Below are 22870 nucleotides of genomic sequence, written 5' to 3' on the forward strand. Positions count from 1 at the left end.
GCTTCTGAGTTATATATCCTTGGGTTGGTATTTTCATGTCCTCATGAAAGTTGCAAAGGGATATTTCCTTCTTATCCTTCTATTTGGCTGTGTAAGTGTCATTTAAAAGAAAAGCAAACTAAAAAGTAATGGAGCACTGAAGAATATAAATAAATTATTTTGCCTTCCATGTCATAATTATTTTCCTGAGAGAGGTTATGTATTTTGAATTACTCAGAGTAGCTATTTTACATTGTGCCTGTAGTGCACTACAATTTAATGAACTGTGATTAAAGACTAGAAGGCTGAACTTGAACTATTAATAAGAATGATTGGCTTTTTTAACACTAGCTTGAGCATTACTAGTTGGCACCTTTCTTGCATAGGGATTTTGATCCAGGTGTGAGTGTCACATTTGACAGATTATTCTGTTTGTATATTTTCAATTATTCAGTATCTTGTTTTTTATTAAATACAACTGTTTGGGGATTTGTAATTGTTAATACTTTATCCCCTGCATTTGACCTTTTATCAGAGATGCTTTTGTGCCCTTAAAGGACAATGACATTTTGAGTTATTTTCCTGTTACTATGATTTTTTTTTATTCATAGCCTTGTCAAAACTTGTTCTATGATATCATTATTGATTAAATAACTTTCTGCTTGTCACATGTTTAGGTTTCACTGCATAAAAGAATTAAAGTAATAAAAATTGGTCTCATCCCTATGGCTTCTTTTTAAAACTGGAAACAGCAGCAGCTAGACTGACAGGATTCAGTTTTTTCCTTTGGTAGGGGTAGGAACAGAAGGAAGATGGATTTGAATGTTTTATGTACCTTGTATGTATATTTTTATTTATGTGACTGCCTAGGATACACTGATTTTGTCTGACACTCTAATTTCCATTGCTCTAAATTGGAAACCCCTTGTTTCCAAAAAAAAGTTTTGGTAGCTTTACAGTCTTTCTATCAGAAATCTTATTCTCAAGACAAAAATACAGCCAGTAGCAAAAACCTCTGTCTTCTGTCAGTGATGAAAATCTCTGCTGTAGTTTCTGGAATGGTACATGTGGGTCTATCATGTCCATGTCCTTGTAAGATTTCCAAACCCAGCATAATAGCAGACACTGAAACTGGGGTCACCAGCCATCTTCTGCACCATTCCTGGAGTAGTTAAATACATACATATCCAGGTCAAGCATGTATTACCCTTGAAGAGACAAAACTAAGCCAGCACTTCTTTGAATTCATTTTTCCTTATATATTCTTGGAGTGACATATTCTAGACTGTCAGCAGTTCTTGAGGCTCTGAACAGGTACAAAAATGCAAATTTCTGGCTTTGTTTATTCTGTTACAAAATCTTACTTTGTTTATATTCTAACTGCTGATAGAGTCTGGCCAGAAAAGCACTTAGCTGCATAAAAGGCAATCAATACTTGGTTCAAATGATAAAATGAAGAAAAATCCCTCACAGCTGCTGGCATGTGTGAGAGTGTTGGTCACTTCTGTATTGGCTAGTGTGCTCATTCAGGACTGCCAAACAGTCCTGGGCTTTTTTTATCATTTCACTGAAAGATACATTGACAAGACCGTGTCATTCAAGAAAAATGACAACAAAATCCTTTCTTCCCTGTATTTACTTGTCCAGGAAGCAAGAGATTTGCCTTTAGTAACCTTACCCCCTGGGAGCTATTCTCTCACCTTCCACCTCCTGAGAGAGGAAAGCACACCCAGGATAACCCAGGCTAAAGCAAGACAACACATGCTTTTTGCAGCAGAGATGTATCAGACAAAGTGAACCTGAATGTAGAAAGTAACACCCAGATCAAAGGGAGGGACTGTGATGGGACTGAAAAATGTGCATCTGATGTTCAGAACAACAGCAACATAATGTGTCTTCACCTGGCAGGGTGCTGAGACCTGCTCAAGGCTTGCAGGAGTTTGTTGTGCTTTCCTTACTTTGTCTAGCATGTGGATTATAAGTGGAGCTGTGTTCAGACCTGCCAACCTGTTTCCTTAGAATCAAATAGCATAATATTGGCTAGGGTTGCCTTTTTTTGTATTTTCCACTATCATCTTTTGCTCAAATTGTTTTCTTTCTTGTTACTAATTCATCATCAGTGACAGAGCCTAAAACAGATAAGTTCAGGTATAGAAATAGATATGATACATGAAGAGTTAGAAGGTCAATGAGTAGTGTAAGTAGGAAGCTGACAACTTCCCACAGATAATTTGGCCTTAGGTGGATGTGTCAATAATTGAAAATCTCTTCATTCAAAAGATTCTTTGAATGAGGAAGCAGGAACACTTTGGAGTGTTGAATCTCAAAGGACTGTGCATTAGAGAGCAGTCAGTATTCAACAGGAGAAAACATTCAGCAGTGAACAGAATGCCACACATGTATGCAGTTGCTATTCAGCATACTAACCTACACACCCTCCCATATTTCTGTGCATGAAATTGAAGCTTTGAAGTGAAACAGCAGTTAATTGTCTTTTCCCTTGATGTTTTCTGTTAAGTTCTTTACAGTGCCTTGACTGTGCTGTAATTTTACAATGCTGATCTTAAATCCACATAGGAAGGAGATTGAAAGAATAATAATGGCACTGGGCTTTTCAGTGCACTGGAAGTCTTACTAGCCTAGTTTACACATAATCCCTACCATTATATATTAACTCATCTCTTTCACATTGTGTAGTCATTGATAGTATTTGATTAGTGAACCCTTTTGTGTTTTTTTTTAGTTTGGATAAATTGTGGTAAATGATGCATGCATACTTGAACTGGGTGGTGTTGTCATGGCAGTGATGGGCAATATGTATCACATGTAATTTCTTTCAGTCAAGATTTTAATAGAGTTGTAGCTTTAAATAGTAACCAATAAGGATTTCATTTAAGGAGTGTCCATTAATAGAACTCAGCTGTTGAAGGTTGACTGTAGCATTAGGCTTAAGTTTAATCTCCTGCATACTATTATTTACAGAGCTGTGTTTAGTGCATCAGTCTTTTGGCTGCCTCATTGGTGGAGGAATGGGGGTTGTGATAGTGGGAGAGAGGAGAGAAGTTAGTGAAAATTTTCTGTCATAATCTGTAAAAACCTGACAAAATTAAAATTGGGAGTATTTGGCTTGAAGTCTTCCATAGCATGTCTTACTGAGTAAGGTGGATGTTTTCCATCTTAGAGAAGGAATGCTTTTTTAAAATAATTTTATAAAGAATTTATGGTCCTATTCCTAGACAAAGTCCAGAATAGAATTAAGAGTTTTTTTAAGTCACTGTTTTGGTGAGTAAAAGATAAGCAAGATCAAATTCATTCTTATATCAAATTGTGGTGTAGTCTAAAAAGAGAATATTTGAAGTGGAACCTGAATTTGCCAAATACCCAGATAAGAAGTCATTGCTTCTTCACTGCATTCAGAAGTACAGAAGTGTTAAGAGCAAGTCTTGTCTCTTTGTTATCTCTTTGTACTTCCTGCTTGTGATTAGACAAAGAAGTCTCTATGGTGGATTTTTTTAATGTGGGGTGTAGGATTTTTTTGGTAATAGTGTTTCACTTCACATACACAATAATGTTTCCTTTACAGAAGGTAATTAACATTTGAATTAGCTACTAGCAAATATTGTAAGTTCCATTTCAAGTCTGTAGAAGTCATGTCTGCAGATAGCCCTCCCCATGGACCATGGTTTTTAGTAGTTGACTGAATATTTTGGGTTTACTTAATTTTCTGAATGTAGTAATTTCTACTGTGTTATCATTTAGCATTTTCTTGCAAAAAAAGAAAAGTCTAGTAATTTCTTACTGTCTTGGTATTAACTTTTTCTGTAAGCTGGCTCATAAATTTGATTTATGTCTATTAATTATTGGGCTTTCCCTTGCATAAGCAGTAGCACTTTTTTGGGGTAGTGTCTTCTCTGGCAGCTGAACATCTCGTGTGCCATGAGTTGTGGTTGCTGAGCCTGCAAGTGAGGTGGCAGGTGGGGCTGGAGTTGCAGCTTGGCTTGGGTGTTCAAGGCTTTCCTTCAGAGCTGGGCAGGCCTGGGAGGAGCTGGATGGCCCCAGAATACAGAATACAGCTGTGCCCCCACAGCTGCCTTCTTGTGGACACTGGTGAGTGGACAGAAATCTGGAATGGCAGTTTATTAGGGTTTGGAAGTGCTGCTCCTGAGACATTTCCAGCAATGTTTGTGTTGCCTTTCTAACATCTACAGGCCACTTGGGGTGTAGTGAGGAATACAAAAATCCCATTGGCATGCAGGCAGATGACAGGGTAGTCTTATGTCCTGTTCATAGGTGTGCAATGGAGAGCAATTAAATTAAATATTGGGCTGTATTTCAAGAGCTTGATTTTTTTTGTCAAGCTGGAAGTAGTTACATTAAATGCCTTTTCATGAAGACATATTTTTTTATTCAGTGTTTCAAAAAAACTTATATTTTTGTTAGAGGGAGATCTCAGCTGTGATAAACTCACTAGTACAAGGCTTGCAAATTATTTTTCCCACAGTTTTCAGTAGTAACATTTATCCTAGGTTTTGTGTACCTGTTATTTTTTAAAAATATTTCTTCTAATTTTAATATTATTTTTTCATCTAGTATGCAAACGTTTGTCACATCCCCATGTTTGAAACTATTGAGTTCTGTTTATTTCATTGTAATAATAGTACACAACCTCTTGGTACCTGACTAGTGTCAAATCTATTCAAAACATTTTATTTGTGGGCATACAATACTGTAGTTAAAGTTCTCATAATTTCAAATATATCTGAAGCTCCTTGTATTTCCCATTTCATACCCCTTTAGTGATTCATATAATTATCTTAATGGCTTGTTACTATTATCTTTAACTGGTGATATTAATGTAATAATTGTCACATTAAAATGTAAAATATTGAATTAGACCTTGCTCTATTACTGCAGGTAGGTTAGACACACTGTAGGCTTCTGTTTACATAATACTTTTTTTTTGTATTCATTTAGCAAGATTAAAAAACTATATTACTCATGATGCAGTAAGAAAGAAATGTTTAAAATGTTGCACAAATAATGATGGACTATTGGTTCGCTTTAATGTGTGCATATTTTCATTATGATCAATTTTCAAATACTTGATTTAGCTTTCTGCACTGAAACCTACCTATTGTTAAGATGCCTAAATAAAATTTAGAAAACTTGCCTCATTACTATTTATGTTTGTGAGATTAGTGATGCTGTAAAGTGGGAACATTTTCTTTGACTAGTGCTCTGGGAAATAACATCTTTATCCAGTTGCTTTTTTGGGCAGACTTCTTGTTTCTGTGAAATCGTGCCTAGCATCTGCTCTACAACTAGTGAAGTATAACTAATAGCATATTTATATAAAATAGCAAGCATTGCATGTGAGAAATGTATTTAAAGCAATCATTAATGTGTCATTACTTGATACACATCCTTTCAGTTTGTTCCCTCTGTTTTATAAGGTGTTCTTTTCATGAGTATGTCATCAATGTTGTGCTTTACTAATTAGGTAATGAGATAAGTTTGGTTTTTTATAATTTTTTTTTAATTAAGTGTAGTTTTGTATTTTGGATTTGAGATTGGTAATTTCACTTTTTAATTCAGTTGGTTAGGATTGACAGGGAGGAGACTGTTTTCAGAGCCACTTCTACCCAAAAATACTGAAGCAGGAATACATCTGTACAAGCTGACACTTGTCCAGTAATTGGCCAACAAGACTGTAAACGTCTACATTGATTATAGATATTTCAGATAGATTGTTTGTATGTGATGGAGACAGCACTGCAGGAACTGGGGAGACCAGTGCATCCTTGTGTGCTCTTTAGGCTTTCTCTGTGGAAGTATCTTGTGGAAGTATTGTGCTTGTCCTAACAAGTCTGAAAACAAGTGTTTCTCATTCTGTGATTCTAGATAGATGAAGAGTGTAAAATGTGAGTGCAAGTAATGCTTTTGAATCTGGCTAGGACAACAAAGGATTTGTTTGCAGTTTAAATAAATCTTTATATCACTAATACCAGATGTATGTAGCAGGAATGCTGAAACAGGCAGTAAAAGTTTCAGCATTTTTGCATGGGCAGGAAGGGCATAGTCAATACCAGACAGATGAGTCTGTGAGGAAGAGCACAGTGCAGAACTGCATGTTTAGTTAAATGAGTATAGAAATGGTGCAGCAAAAAAGGACACCTTGAAAAGAAAAATCTGGTATTTGTCGCTGTGCTGCTAAACAACTCTGTTGATACAGTGGGTTTTTTGAAGTTAATAGAAACTTAAGAGCTATGTGGTCCCTTGGAAAGGATTCTTAAAACTTAGGTGTATGCTGTGTGGAGAAATACCTCACTTTTTTGTTTGTTTTTGTACCAGCAACAAATTATCATTTCCTGTCCATAATAAATGTACACCATAACCCTCCTCTGTCATCACTCATCCAGTTTGACAAGTCCAAATTGGTCTAATTGTCACTTGTGGAAACTCCCTGTGTCTTTCCTATGTGTTTTTGTATCTTGCCTAACTCTTCTAGACAATTTTTGAAGGGATGGAAGCAGTGGTGTGATGTGCTGTATTCCTTGCCTAACATTTGTTTTGCTTTTGTGACCACCACAAATCATTGAGATGATAATTTCATAGAACTGTTACAAGACCAATGTTTCATTATTGTGTAATTATAATTGAAAGACCATCATTTCATATATAAAGTGAAGATATTTTTCTTCTTCCATGTCTGTCACTTTACATTTCTCTACATTGAATTTCATTTCCTGTTTTATTACACTGGTCAGTATTAAGTCTTTCTGCAATCTGTTGATTTTCATCTTTAGTACTCTAAATAATTATATACCAGAGATCTTGTTCTCTCACTAACCACCACATTTTTCAAGTCATTTCTGGATATGCTGAGTAGTTCAGGCACTAATACAGGCCCTTGCTGCATGCCATTGCTAAATGCTTTCTTTGAGGATTGTTTTTACCTTCTTTTCCTTGCCCTGTTAGTAGTTCTGTAGCCTTTGGGTGAGGGTTGCAACAACATTCTGCCTCAACAGCAGGTATCTTTACTTTAAGAAATGTGTATCTTTAAGAAATGGTCTCATTTCACTGACATGTTTGAGTGGACTGTGTCAGTTGTGTCTCTCTTGTGTCAAGTCACTAGTTTAGTTGAAGATGGGTTTTCTAAATCCTTTGGGGCATCTGGACCATGAAGATAATTTTTGTCATGACTATAAGCAAAGCAAAGTTTTATTTGTGCATAAGTGTCTATGTGTATGCATTGCTCTATGTATTCACTTACATTGCCTGACCTGTCCATTGCACCCCAAATGCAGTTGTAGCCTTAATTCTGTAATACCTGCTAGGGAGTGGCTTATTGCCACTTCCTGAGTAGATACAATTGGTAAAAGAATAGGATATTTTTCCTATAGCATGCTGAAGAATAAAACACAGAGGTTTTTCACATTAAAAAATGGCTTGAGTGTAACAAATCTTTCTCTCATTTTCTTACCAAAATAATTTCCATGGCCATTGAGGTGAAGTGTTGCACTTGGCCTGAGGTAAAATCTCTTTTAAGTCACTGGAACAAAAAAAGCCCAGAGGAAATTAAACTCTAAGTCTGCAAAATTATTTCTGTTCCTTTAGCCACTAGTGTGGTGACTAGAACAGTGAATGTGCAATGTGGGACATTCTCTTTACACTTCTCTTGCCAAATCTGAGGGGAGTTGAATTGAGCCTTAAGCAGGCTGCCTGGTGTTGATAGGTGTTTTTTCTCCTTTCCATAAAGAAATGGTAATGACAATTAGGGTATCTCATCTGCCAGGGTGTGGTGGAACAATTCTGCTTGTGAGGCTTTGCCTGCTTCTCCTGTTGCATGTTTTGTATGGAAAAGGAATGCAAATGATTGAGAGGAACAGAATTACCTGCAGACTGGGGACTTCTGCTATTGGAAAACACTAGCTACAGTCACACTGATTTCTTCTTTCCTTTTGGTGTTTTTCTTTTGCATAAGATAACAGCAGTTGAACAGAGTAAGAGGGGGAATTCATCCCTAACTTTGACAAGTAAGATACTTGGCATCCAAACTGTGGTTCAGGAAATGTGTTTATGAAAGGCTGAAATAATTTCAGCAGGATGGAGAGAGAACAACTCCTTAACACCCTTCACAAGGCTTTATCCTTGTCAGAGATCTTTTATGAAGAGGGGAAGATTTGGGTTCAAGTTCAGACAGATGACAAGAAGGTGAGTGCTTTAATCAGAGAAGTAGTCATCTCCCTTTCACCAACTTGGTCTTGTTTAAAGACCTAGCAGTAAATGGCTTTCTAATAAGAAAATATATTTAGAAATACTTATTATTCTGTCAGAATTTTAGATATGAATCCACTCTCTGAACCAAGCCAAAGCAGCTGACTGTAAAGTAGAAACAAAGGCAGTTACAAAATAGTCAGAGGATTGTATATTGATATTTGAGGGGGAAAAGCCATGTTATATCAGCTGCTGTGTTTACTGGTCTAGTGATAACTACTGATGAGTTGTGAATATAAAATAATTTTGGGGACAGGCTGAAGGCTCAGGCAGCAGTTATCAGCAGTGAGTTGGTTGAGGATTCCCTTACAATTCCATGACATTGTTCATGTCCATTTGGTCCAGTAGAGAGCTATGGGGTATACATACTCTGAGTTCAATATCCCCTAACATATGGCTTGATAATACTACAGGTGCCCTTTAACTCTTGCCATGTTGAGGTCAGAGTCTTTTTCTTGCAGAGGTGGAAGGGGCAGGGAGGTGGGTAAAAAACAAACCACAACAAAAAAACTAAAACCCCTTAATATTGTCTCCCAAAAGCAGAAGGATGAGGTGCCTGAGATTGTTGCACACAATCCCAGTATCAGAGTTCACATGTTCTAACTTGGAATCCTGGGAGTCATGAAAACTTCAACCAATTTTTGTTAGACAGCCATGGGAAGAACTGGAGTATTTTGGCCTTTCTTCTCTTATGTGTCCCAGATCCCTACTGCTCCATAAACATTGTCTGGCAGACTGGAAATAAAGTAACTCAAAATTAGCCTGGCTGCATTTGAGAAGGGACAAGAATGAAAGGTCAATGGCAATCCTGCAGCAAGGAACACACTTAGCAGCCTTTGGGGTTTCTTTGTTGTAACTAGGAAGAGGGACATGTCAGAATATTTGCATATCCAGTCCATGTTACCTTCAGAGCTTTCACTCTAGTTTATTTTCATAAATTAGAGAAACAAAACCAGATAGACTGAACTACTGTGTCTCACAGGACATTAGTAGTTTTGAGATCACTGTGATACTTATTCAGCCATCTTCCAATTCAGGAGTTCTTAGAAACAGACAATTGAAAAGATTTTATCTTATGGTTAGCATGGGTCAAATGAAAATACTTGCCTATGCATGCTCTGAGGTTGTTCTCCTTCAACACTTCATGCCAGTGTTTATCCATGTGCTTTCCTGCCTTCTCATGGTGATTCTCTTAGCACTCAGAGTGAATAGCTGGAGGGAGGCATAAGGGAGCAAAGCTGAATTTTTGCTTCTGCCCTAATTTGAGCATGTCCAGTCATCTTGAACTTGTGTGGCCTGTTGGTTCTCTGTGTGGTGAAAAGTCAAAGTACAAAGGTAAATTTTGGAAATGCAGGCAGGAAGGAGTAAATTGTCTGTCTTCTTACACGGTCATATCTTTGTCAGTGAAATGTGGCAAAGCTGACTTCAGCCTCTGCTTTGCTTTCATCTACAGAGGGATCCAAGGTACTCAGTATCCTTAGGACAGCTTTATTTCCAGTTGCTTATAGTGTGATACAGTTATGTGAAGGAATTACAAAGTTGTTGCAAGCATTTGTACCAGAAGCACTCAGTAAGAAAATAACTCGTGTTTAATTTTGTATTTTAACTTAGGTTTGAAAGTGACAATTCTAGCAAGATGGTATTGCTGAGGTGAAACAAAGTTCAAATGAATGATACATAGAGCTTCAAGTACCACACTTGAAAAAGGAAAGCCATAGAAACAAATTCATTCCACTGAACACTTAAATCCAGCCGATCTAATGCAAGATTTTGTTTTAACTATTTATATTTCATTGATAAATGCTCCATAGTTGCATTTTATAAAACAGAAATATTTTTAACTTAGTTTAATGTCATTTTAGAATTGCCTAATGTCTTGATTTTGTTGTTTTAGACTTAAATGTTTAATTTAGAGTTAGACTGACCTTTTTATTCTTCCCCAAAACATACATATTACACAAAAAAGAAAATACAGTGTATTTTTTTTTTTTAACACTTAGAATTATCTGTTGGAAAACTCTGACTAATGGGCAGAGAGTATACAAATGCCAGCTGACTCTCTGCAGTCAGAGTTGCATAATATCAACTGTTAAACAGGTAAAACAGGTGGTGTTTTTACGTGTGTATGATCTAACACACCTGTCTCTGCTGTAGCAGCACATCATACCTGCACTTTGCAGCCTTTTCTTCTTTAGCTGTGGCAGATTGCAGACTGTGCTTCACTCAGATCTGTCCAGACAGGACTTTGAGGGGTCCACTGCTACTTTCATTTTTTGAAAAAGTATTACAGTTGTCATAGCTTCAATTAAAATATTCATCTGAAACTTGTGGGTGTCTGTGTAACAGTCAGCTAGCTGCAGATCTAACCTGGGCATTTATGTCTATGAAGGAAATTAATACATAAAGTGTAGCTTAACTCAGCATTATAAGGTGTACTATGGAGTTGCAGGAGTTGCCAAGCTACCATTTTCTCCATTATCTTCATGTGTTTTTCTTGTAAATTTTGTAGCAGTCATTTTGTGTTCTTAGGTTATTACAGAATCTGCTTTAAAAAGTGAAGTTAATATTTATTTATGAGCTGTAAGTTATGAGCTGTTTTATCACAAGTAATGTTATGGAGCAGTTCAGGCAACAAAGATCTGAAGATGCTCATTCAAATATATCCTCGATCTCTTCTAAAACTGGATGGAATACAATATGGTGTCTTTTTTGGTGCGCACATGTCTGTAAAGCTGATAGAATTGATGTTTATTTTCCTGCCAGTAGAAAGCATAATAAGTGTGGGGACTTGTGACACAGGAAGGGGTCAAACCCTTGCTTCATTCAAAGAGGAAGCTGCTTGCTTCTCAGTATTTGTGTTGCAAATTGTTCCAGGCTTTTAAAGGCTCTATTTCACCCTGTCTGACCCTTCTTTTTTTTTTTTTTTCTTTTTTTCTTCTTTCTTTCCCTTTCAAGTAGGATTCTTTTTTTAGTGCGATTCACATAAGACATTTACACTGGATGAAACAGCATCCTTGTTGACCTAAGCTAGTTTTACTTGTTAGGCTTTGCTTTTCCCATTTTTCTGATATGTTTCATTTTAAAGCTCAGCTTCCGCTGAACCACACAGATAGTCCCACTTGGGTTTTAAAATATTCCATTTAATGGTTAGTTTTAGGAATGTCAGTTTATTCCTAAATAATTGAACCATCCAAGTGGAAGCAGAACCATGGTACTGCACAGGTTATGTGCAGGTATAGCTGAGTTCTTCGAGATCCCCTTGCTTAGCAGGATGTGTACTGATCTTATTTAGGAGAAATGGCTTGAGGATTCCAAGTCTACAAAGTTTCTGCCAAGAACCTCCATGTAACTTCTCTAATGTTTGAGAGGATAAAGTGTGGTCAACATAACATTAGCTAATTCTCCTTCTTATGCAATTAGAAACAGCAATGGGATGTATTAAGTGTCTCATTCAGATCACCTGAAGATATTCTTGGAAGTTTTGAAACATTGTCTATTTTACTGTTATTTTTTAAAAAGTATACCTATTTAAAAGAACTTAAATTCTGGGTTTTTTAACTAAGAACAAGAATTTTCTTTACATCATCTAGAAATATTAATGAGAAGTGTTGCTGGGTAAAGCTCTAATAATTAATAACTTGTTCGAATTGAAGAATGACAGCTATGATAACTATTGTATAGGAGGCTATACTGTGGCCTAAAATGTTTGCTTGGAAGAATGAATGATGAAAGTTTTAGAATCAATATTATTACAAAATTTAGGATTTTATCATGTGGACTTTGCACATATTATAATGTGTAATGGACATGGAGACTTGGACTTAATTTTCTTAAGGTGAATACAGTATAGAGATCTATATGTAAGAAACCCATTCAGTATTATCTTTACATATGGAAATAAAGGGAATTTTCTTAAGATTACACTAAAATTTAGCAGTTTATTTTAATTATATTTTTAAAATACTACAGGAGGCAAGGCTGAGCAGCTTTATTTGCCTTACTGCCCCGTTTATCTCCCTGCAATCCAAGAGTCTCTGCTTCACATTCCCTGCAAGCGTTGCCTCCCCCACACTGTGCGGCTGAGCTGGCCCAGCAGCGCCTCTCCCCATTAGTCATCACTGCCTGATGCTGTGTGCAGGAAAGTCATTCTTTAAAGCACTTGCTCCTGGTTCATTTTTTTTCAAAGATTATTTCATAATACATCATTGCAGTAGTATCTTCTTGTAAGTATGGAGCAAATCTTGGTCACTAAGCACAAGCGGTTTTATGTGGAATGAAAAGATACACTGCAAATAAATCACTACTTATTTCCTTTAATCTGGTTTCCAAATTGTTTGACTTCTGCCTTTCAAACACAGTTTCCATTCATGTGTTTGGGAAGCTTTTGAAAGCATATGAATGGTAATTTTCCCAGTTTTTCTGGAACTTTAGTTCCAGCAAAGTCTGCAGCTGGCTGCCTAATAAAAATGACTTGCATTCCTAGAAACATTGGATTGTGCTGATGACTAAAATGACTAAACTGTTTTAAAATGTAACCCATGCTGTTACATTAAAATATGTTTTGGCTTAGGTGATATTAATCTAAAGTGAATTGTTACCTGCAGTGATGTTTAGTAGTGGTTTTATTAATGTGGATTAGCCACTTGCAGAAAAGGTCTCATCTTGTAGCAGTTTGTTTGTTTAACATTGTAATCCATTTGTTCTTACATCATTGATTGGCTTCCTTGTGTCTCTTGCTTTCGTGGTTTTTCTTTTCCTGATGTGTGAAATATTCATATAGTGTTGTAAGAAATGCAATAATCACTTTGAATGTGCTGCATATGAAGATTGTGTAAAACTAACAGTTTTACACCCTGGTTTTTCTTTTGATGGGAAACCTATGTTTTATTTATTCCATGTTGTCAATTTTGGTATAGTGAAACTTCTTTTAAATGTAGAACTTAATTTTAATGTAGCGAGATTATTCTTCTTAAATCTTTTATTTTAAGAATTATTTTAACTAAAAAACGTAGCTTGAGTAACTAAGAGAGAAAATAAATAGTACAACAGTCGTATTTCTAGTTCATATTTTATTTGAAAACTTTGGGGCAAATGAAATATGCAAAATGCTTTTATTTTAAAGTTGAGGATATAGAGAATTTTCATTGTCGGGACTAGATTGTTTTTTTAATGAGCTGTATTAGTCTCTCAAGGAAGGTACCAATATTATAATAGTGTTGAGTCTCTAGTCATGAAGGACTGTTATGACAAATTAATCATATTCTGTATTAATTTTCTAATAGTTGTTTCTGAGATATGCAGAAGTCACTAATGAAGTAGGTCTGCAGTGTCCAGTAGGCTCAGCAGATGTAATTTTTTCTAGTATTTTGTTCTTTAAAATAAGGTTTGTTTTCTTTACAATACACAATGATAGTGAGTGAAGTTTCTCTCATTTTTTATCCAGTTCTTTACAGAACCCTCATCACATTTCTCAAAGTATTAGTTACTTGTTCTTACTTATTTGTCATGTCCTCTCTGCTGCCATAACTGAAGGCAGATAGGTTAACCACGACCAGTCAGTGTGGTACAAGTATCACACAGTTGATTCCAGACTACCACACTTGCTATTGTTTCCCAGAATAACACTGTTTGAAATAGGACAGTGGTCAGTGATGTTTTGTGAGAATAAACTCTTAAGCCTCGATTGGTAAAGACTGGAGGAAGAGAAGATGGGTTGGTGACTCAGCTGTGAGAGCAGCCACAGGTCACAAGGTGCAGCAAGTGTTCTTTTACAGCAAGGACTGATAACCTAGTGGCAGCCATGGTCTTTTTAAAATAAGCAAGAGCTTGTTTCAACAGCAGCAAGACCTCCAGTAGCTTTAAAACATGATCATCTCTCTGGGATGTTGTCTCTGTTGGTGACATCAGTGCCCTTTCTGCAGCTCTGTTAACTGTCACTGTGGAAGGGTGTCCCAAATGGATCTGAAGGCACCCTGCAGCAGAGGGCAGAGTGTGTTCTTCACACCCCACCCTTCCTACCCAGCCCAGGGATCCTCTTCCTTCCCTGCTGCTCATCTCACCCTGTAGTGACACTATTCAACTTATTATTGAATAGTAGGAGGAAGCTATTCAGTTATTTGTGGTTTAGCAATTTTTCCCCCTTTCTTTGGTAAGTTTTCTGCTTAGCAAGCTAAGCTCACCCATCAGGGCAGCAGGTGAATGCCAGAGATGGTGCAAGGCAAAAGCATGGTTCAGAATGCATGGTTCAGAGTGGCACTTGCACAGGGAACAGCAGCCACAATTAATTATTCATTCAACTCTGCCTGTCTTCTTTAAACTGCTATCTTAAAAGCATATATTTTGAAAAGGACACCTGACCTTGAAGATGAAAGATTTACCATTTGAATTTATCTTAAGGTGGTCTTTTTCAGGACTGTGTCTGTTCAGATCTGCCGTTTGTTTTTTTTTTTTTTTTTAAGTTGGTACTTACAGGCTGTTGAATAACTACATTGATATATTGCCAGCCATATCCTTGGCTGCATCCAAAGCAGCATGGACAGCAGGTTGAGGAAGGTGCTTCTCCCCCTTTACTCTGCTCTCAGGAGACTCCCCTGGAGTACTGCATCCAGATCTGAGGCCCTCAATATCATAAGGACATGGACCCATTGGGGCCAATCCAGAGGAGGGCCACCAAGAACGATCAGAAGGCTGAGGCAGCTCTGCTGTGTAGACAGACTGAGAAAGCTGGGGTTGTTCAGCCTGGAGAGCAGAAGATTCTGGCAACACCTTGGAGCACCTTCTAGTACCAAGGGGGGGCTACAGGAAAACTGGAGAGAGACTTTTTACAGAATCATGTAGTGACAGAACAGGGGAGAATGGCTTCAAATTGAAAGATGGCTGGTTAAGATTAGCTTTTAGAAGAAATTCTATACAGTGAGGCACTGGCACAGGTTGTCCAGAGAAGCTGTGGCTGCCCCGTCCCTGGAAGTGTTCAAGGTCAGGTTGGGTGGGGCTTTGAGCAGTCTGGCCTAGTGGAAAGTGTCACTGCCTATGGCAAGTGAGTTGGAACTGGATGACTTTTAAGGTCCTTCCAACCCAAACCATTCTCTGATTCTGTGATCTAAGAATTGGTGGCAACATGCCTTTTTTTTTTTCTTCTCCCAAAAGCACTCTTCTCTAGCAGGAGTTCACAGCCCTAAATAGGGATGTGATGAAGAGTAGGTTTTAATGTGTGAAGTAAGCCTGTTAAAATTACTAAAAGACATAGAAAGTCTAGAGGACAACTCTAAAACTTTACTGACTGATTAGGATTAAAGTAAAATTAGAGAAAATGAGATTTAAGTGGGGAAAAAGTGGTGAGGACTGCTGGACTACATATCCAGAATATTGCTTTCTGCAGCAGCAAATTCAGGAGAGAAGAAATGACAGATTGCATAAAGTTTCTGCAAAAACTTAGTGAACTTTACACAATGCTTATGAAGTGCTTTCCTTGTACATTATCTGAGCAAATGTATTTAATGAGACTGCACAGATGTTACAGATTTCCAGAGGCTGGGGATCAGAACAAAAGTAAGGAATTTTTTATATTTAAAACTTCTTTTTAATATTTGTTTCATTTTGGAAGTATTATTTTATAAAATGCATTATATGGGAAAAAGTTCTTGAAGTCTGAGGTGATGCATGTAGTAATACAGTAAATGACAGGCAAAAGCTGTGTTGTTTGATTCAGGAGTTAAAAATGTAGCAATAAAACCTGTATTTCTTTGATGCATGGAGATGTCATGAAAATGTGTTTTGTGCATGTGCTTTTGTATGTTCAGGTAAATCCACTCTGGACTATTTTTGAGGTACATGTCAGCAAGCAATTAAATACTGGTTTGACGGTTTCAATCAACTTCTATGCAACTTGCAGCACGTTTTTGCAGTACTGTCAAAACATGCATACCCACAGGACGTGAAAATTATGTGAATTTAATTTAAATCTAAATCACTGATTCTAATGTGAGACTAATTGAAATAAACCCTTTATTATCAGTTGAATTAAGTCAGTAAGAGCTACCAGCTAGTACCTGTGATTGTTAAATTTCACAGCTAAGAGATGTAATGCTAAGGTGGTTATGAAGGCCTGAGCAGCATTGCACACATCAAGTGACAGATTTGTTCTTGTTTGCTAGAGGAAGTTAAAGGATACATTTGAGACCCTGTAACACCTTAAGGAAGCAGTGTGTGTATATGAGGACAAAAGTAATAAACTTCAGAAATCACTTCAAGGTACAGCAACATTGCTCCTTTAAGAAATACTATTTTTGTATATTTTACTTGTGTATTCATTCATTCTTTCTGTATCATTTAGCATTATTAAATTAGTAAATATTATTCTAAAGTACTCAAAAACTTTTAGAGACATAGAGCAGTGGCAAAAGTTGTATGACAGAAGTACTGAAGATGTGTTGTGTCCATGATCTCACTTGCTGAGTTGAGGTTTAGGTGTAGGAGGAGGGATGTATGTTCCCTTGGTTAGTTTCACTGGTTATCCTAGAAGAGCCTAAGCAAGGTGTGTACCTAAGTGAAGTACCTGAGCCACCTGCAGTGGTGGCACTGGTGGCACTGTGCAGTGGCACTGCTGAACCCATGGCCCTGGTGAGGTGCCCAAGGCTTTGAAGTCATCTATAAGCAACTAAGAACAAAGACTGAGCTTTACATGATTGCACAATATTAACTCTAGATATTTTGGAAAGACAGTGGGATCACTTCTTGGTACTTCAGCTTGTCTAGATTAGGTTTGAAGGTTTACAGCAAGAAAGCTGTGTCCAGTTCAAAATGGAAACAGAACTTATTCTTAATTTTGTTGTTATGATAGTTCATCTTTAATAAGACAGACTGGTCTTTAGGAGCCCCTAGGGGGTCTGACCAAGAAACAAGAAATCCTGGGCTAGACTTTAAATAAACACTTTCTGAAAAGATGGTATTGTCCTAAGAAAGCAGAGGGTAGGTTGTCTTTTATTACACTGCTAGAAGCTGATTTTAAAACGTGATTTGCATACATTTTGACACCTATATGGACAACACCTTCTTGACTAGATAGGTCATGAAAAAGGAGAGAACCCTGTTTGTCATTAATCTCTGTAGAGTAGGATGGAGCAAACTTCATGCATGTCTGACTGAAATCAAAGTGTAAGGGAATGGAGTTCCCTGCCTCAAATATGGACAAATTCTGATACAGGGAGATGATAAGCAGAAAAAATAAGGCACTATCTCAGAGTATGGATATATGTCACTCCTTCTAGGATTTCCCAAAAATAACAGTCTAATTTATAGATTTAGGAGTGGATTGTGCAGGACTAAGGCGCTCCTCAAGTAAACCAGTGTTTTCATTTTTCCAAGAGATTAAACAAGACTCCAGAATCCTATGGGGTTTCTGGAGGAGCTGCTGTGAAAAGTTGGGATTGCTGAGGCGATAGTCTCATCTGTAAGGTAATGTAAGCATAACTGAGTGTCTGTCAAGTGCCTCTTGTTAGTCAGAGCTTTGTACTCTTCCTCAGTACAACAGTTTGATTTGTTTATGAAGGTCTGCAATGCTTTAAGAGTCAAAGGATTATCTTACAGGCCACAAACACAGCTTTGTAGAGTGTCGTTCTGAAAATGGATCAGGTGCTTGATTTGTTGGAGGAGTTGAGTCAGGATAATTGGAATTCATAGCGATCTGGGTCCTCTGTCTTCTTTTCTGCTAAATGTGGTTAAGATAAGATGTCTGCAGAAATTATCAGCTAGAGGTTCAGAGATTCATCTGAAATAATCTCCACATGCAAAATCAGTTCAATTTTGACTTTCTCAAGCACTCTCACTTGCATTTCTCTAACACCCCTCTTCTGTCCTTTGGTGCTGAAATATCCATGGTACTGAAATATAAGAAAACTGATTTGGAGTTCAGAGTGAGATTAACATACAGATACAGAAAAAACCCAAAATGCTACATACAGCTGCTACTCAAATATACATGCTGGTCTTTTACTGGGTTAAAGTCTTTTGCCTGAAGTCTCTTCTGGTTTTGCTGGTGCTGAACTGCCAAAGCTGTAGCCTTGTTTCTAGGTGGGAAAAAAATCCTGCATGATGACCTACCTAGCAGTACAAGGAAACAAAATTAATTTTAGCACTGTTTTAGGCCCTCTCAGCTTTAGCAAGAAACATGTGCACTCCCAACAGATTGGACTCTTGTTTCTGGATTTTGAAGTTTTAGTCCCAATACACATTCCAGACTAAGTGGTCTCCATGTGCTGAGTACCAAGAAATGTTCCTGGGTTCAAGTAGCTTAAATGTGCAAGCTGTCTGATAATGCCAGTGTCTATCAAGAAAGCACTTAATACTTAAATTTTGGGCCTCATGTTGAAAATTCTATGGGAGTATTCTGATGCACAGCATTAAAGAGTCACCATAAAGTGCTACTAGCATATCACTTTTTTTCTTCAATAGACACAAACCCAATTTCATCAGTACAAAGCTAACTACAAAGATCAGATGTTTTCTTTTCAAGATAAGCCTAAATACACCCTGATATCCTAAATTCATGTTCACATCAGGCAATGTTTCTATCTAGGCTTTGGTAAGTAGGCAGTTTTATTAATGGTTTTATATGTAGTATTACTATAACCAGAAACACAAATTTATAGCCTGAAAACAGGTTACAAAAGAATAATTCCTAGCTACTCCTTATTTCATAGCCACTTAATTAAAGCTTGCAAGATGAGCAAAGAAAGTGATCCCTCACCAAAAAATATCCTTTCCCCATATTACCTACAATGAATAGTTCTTTTAACTATTGATTAGTTTTGTTCTTAGCCTTTCTGCAGATTGTGGCTTCTGTGCAGAAATTTCTGTATTAAGATTCTAGAGTTAGAAAATAATTATTTCCTGTGCACTATTTTCTCAATATGATTAAATGTAGAACTTGTCTGACAATTAGCACAAACTGTCTCTGTTAGTATTGCATTGTATAAAGATAATTATTTACATAAATTAATCTATAAGATGAATGTCTGTGGTCTTCAGCACAACTGTAGAAGTCCTTTCCTATTTAAACATTAAAAATTTCCCATTTTAGATTGAAAACTAAAGCATTGATTATCACTTCCTGAAACATTTGGTTTAGGTGATTTATTGCTGGATCACTTGAGATGCCCAATATTAAGGTACAGAAAACTGTCAAGATCCTGATTTTTTTTTAAACAAAAGCTAACATCAGCCTTGGTTTTCATAAAAGATGTATTTTTTTTTTCAGATAGTGAAAGCATTACTTTAAATTTACTTCTGCTAGATAGTTTGCATGGTTACTATGCATATTCCCCACCCACCGCCTCCAAATTCTGATGTGTTGTTTTGTTTCTTTATAGAAGTTACCTCTCCCTGTGTTATATTCTAAATCTTCATGATCACTCAATCAGCCTTACTGGCTGTTCAAAACCTCTGATATGACCTTTATCACAAGCTGACATGGGGCAGCAATCACCATTCACTTTATAGCAGCCTTGCAGCCCTGTGGATCCCCAGGATTATGTGTTACAAGATGCTCTGACAGCTGCTCCACAGGCACCAATCTGAGATATACAAATAGGTATTAGCAGTGTGTAATGTCCTCACCATAAAGTGATGGAGGTATACCACACAACCACTAGTTCCTTTCAACCTTCTATTTCTCAGCTTAGCTGGAACTTTTTACTAGCATATATTTTTTGCTGGCTTTTTTCCCCAGTCAGTTTTAAACATTGTACCTATTTGTCTTATTTATTTGCCTGTTGATATTACTTGCCTATTATTTCTATATCTATTATTGTTTCTTCTGCTTATTTATACTTTCATATTTTATTGTGTCTCATTATTCCTTGGCATCAGTGATTGCCTCTTCTGTGAAGCATGTACACCTGCAGTGAATGATTTCCTAAACAGGAATCCCAGAAGCATTCAGGGCTATTTTGTTTAGCTAGGCTTATGCTTCAAAAATATAGTGGCTTATTTTTTACTACAAGTCCCATGTTCAAATTAAATAAAAACAAAGCAACCAAACAAAGCCACAAAACAACTGGTTATGCACATTCAAAGATCTGTTGACTAAATTTCTGGGCTCCATCTTTGGGTCCAGTGGATCAGGATATTTTGAATCCAGTTCTCTCTTCTGTCCAGTAGAAATCACTGCCAGGAGGACCCACACTGCCCTCTGAAGAGCTTACTTACTGTAAGTAATCTTTGAGAGTTCTGGTTCTGTTTTCACACTCCCCATCTTTTTCCAAGGCCTCAGGCAGAAGATTCTGTGATTAAGACAGAAACCTGAATAAATTGGGGCCATTCCTGCTCCTGCCCCGCTGGGATCCCTGCATAGTCAGGAGGGTGCACAGCCAGGGAACGCAGCACTCCGTAGAAAACTTCTAGCTCAACTTCCTGGGGAACACCACTCAGTGTATGTGCTCAAATATATGGAATTTGATCCTGAAACATTGTAAGATACCTTGCAGTGTGAGCTAACATTTGTTGGTATGTTTCATGTTGAACACAGCTGTGAGAATAAATTTGCATTTAAACTGAGGTCTCATGCTGGTCTGCTGCAAATTGGTGGGTTTGGCTGGGTTTAGTGGACAAGCCAGCAACTCCTTGGCTGCAAGAGAAGTTGCATGTATGTGAGAAGAGCTGAATGGCTGACCATTTAAATATAGTTGAAACAAATTACTTGTAATGGTATCATTAAACATACTGCCATTCCAAATTTTGAGAGTTATGCCAAAGGAAGTATTTCTGGTTAATGGGGAACTCACCTTTTCCAGCCGCAGTCAGCTGGCTGAGGGTTTGGCACAGGGATGCTTTAACACACAGAGCTGTGCCACAGCAAAGCTCAGCTTGTTGACTGAACTTTTTATTTTGGGTGGTGACACCATAGCTCTGATATTTGCGTACTTGCGAGTATGGAGTACTTGTAAGAAGAAAAATAGGTGATAAAGACCTTTGTGTTTCTCCAGCAGCTGACTGTAACAGGATCTTAATCTGCTTGGTCCGCTTGTACTCCAATGTGTAAAAATCAAAGATAATCAGATCCTCAGAAGCTTCATTTTTTATTACCAGTTACCATACATTATTGTGTGGAGTTCAGAATGAGAATTTCAAGTTAATATGGACGGTATGTGTATCCTTGCCAGCAGTGGCTGAAGCTGTGGCACTGTTGATCGAAGGACTGCCTTTCCCTAAGCCTTCCAAAACTAAATTAGAAGTTTGACGAGTTTGCAGGAGAAAAATCGTGTGAAACGAGTTTTGCATTTAACTCTGCTGCTCCTGACCTTTCGCTGTTGGGGCTTTCCCTGCTGGTCGCGTGAGTGGGGCCGTACGGAGCAGGACGGATGGCAGCGGCGGCGGCTCCGGGAGGGGGAGCTCCGGGCCTGCCGCTCTCCCCCTCCCGGCTCGCTGCTCGCCTCCTCCCGGCCCTCCGCTCCCGGCAGCCTCCCGGCCGCTGACGGCGCCTGCGGCCCGGCGGCCCCGCCGAAGGACGGCCCGGAGCCCTGCAGGCGAAGCTGTCAGCGCGCCAGGGGAAGGCGCCGCTGCTGGGTTTTGCAGCGGCGGGCTGAACGTGAGTGAGGGTCGCTACAGATGCTGCCTTGCTTTGTCGCCGCTGCGCTCGAGCGGCGTGAGAAAGCCGGCGCGGGAGCCGCACGAGGTTGTAGGACGCAGCTGTTGCTGGAGAAAAACACGCGCAGCGTTACATCCCTGCGCGGTGCGGAGGGAGGTGACCCGTGCGGAGGGGCTGCCTCAGCACCCGCGCTGTCCGGAGCAGCCGAGGCGGGGCAGGGTGCGAGGATGGCATCGAGCCCCCGCCCCGCGGCTCCTGCGCTGAGCCTGGTGCGGCTGCCCGAGCGCAGCCCTGGCCTGCGGGACTGAGGGGGCCAGTGCCTCTGGGGCACCGCAGGGCTCTTAAAACTGGCCTCGTGGCTCACACGAATGTAAGTGAGCAAAACAAGTATATATATATATATATATGAAAGAGAGCAGGGAATAGCAATTCATTACTTTAGCAAAAGAAGGAAAAAATATATTTAATTATGAGTATTTTAGACTCAGAACAGGAAGTGCCAATACTGAAACTTCATGCATAACCAGAACTTTGACCCTTGGTTATCTGTGCTGTGATTATTTTTACTTTTTTTCCCAACTATATCAGCATGCTGTTGTGCAGATATGATAGCTCGTGTTGCTTGCAGTCTTGGAATCTAATAGTCTGTGATTTTTATTTTTATCTGCACAAATCTACACAAATTATTGCAAAGATTTTTAGCTTGAGAGCAGACACTAAGCTCTATTTGCTGCAGCCTCAGAAAGATTAAAGAGAAATGCATGCAGGCAACTAGAAACTCAGCAAGACCCATATTTTCAAGAAGTCACCTTGATTTTTCCCTTAAATATGTGTTTGTATGTTCTGTTTTTTGTTGTGCCATTTTTGGTTATATATGGCAATGTGGTTAAAAAATAATGCAAACTGTGATTACATTGGTAATGGGTAGTATTTTAGAAATATACGGAGAAGTTTAAATTTGGTTAATAACATGACAGTGGTACCAAAGCAGTTTAAACAAAATATGCCAGTGGGGAACTGCTGACTCTTGAA

The 22870-nt window shown here is 38.2% G+C and overlaps 1 protein-coding gene across 4 annotated transcripts in view; it reads left to right on the forward strand.

Annotated features, from left to right (window-relative positions):
- The window catches only part of ATXN7L1 (ataxin 7 like 1), a 110257-nt gene that overhangs the window by 39749 nt on the left and 47638 nt on the right, over positions 1-22870 (forward strand). The window contains exon 1 of one of the 4 annotated variants that reach the window (XM_063155520.1): positions 22124-22208. The exons of the other annotated variants lie outside the window; for them this stretch is intronic. The gene's annotated coding sequence lies outside the window, so the exon portion shown is untranslated. Of the gene's footprint in view, positions 1-22123; positions 22209-22870 lie in introns of those variants that run through there. 4 annotated transcript variants of the gene reach the window in all.

Source organism: Melospiza melodia, chromosome 4, assembly GCF_035770615.1.
Source record: "Melospiza melodia melodia isolate bMelMel2 chromosome 4, bMelMel2.pri, whole genome shotgun sequence".
Lineage (NCBI taxonomy): Eukaryota > Metazoa > Chordata > Aves > Passeriformes > Passerellidae > Melospiza > Melospiza melodia.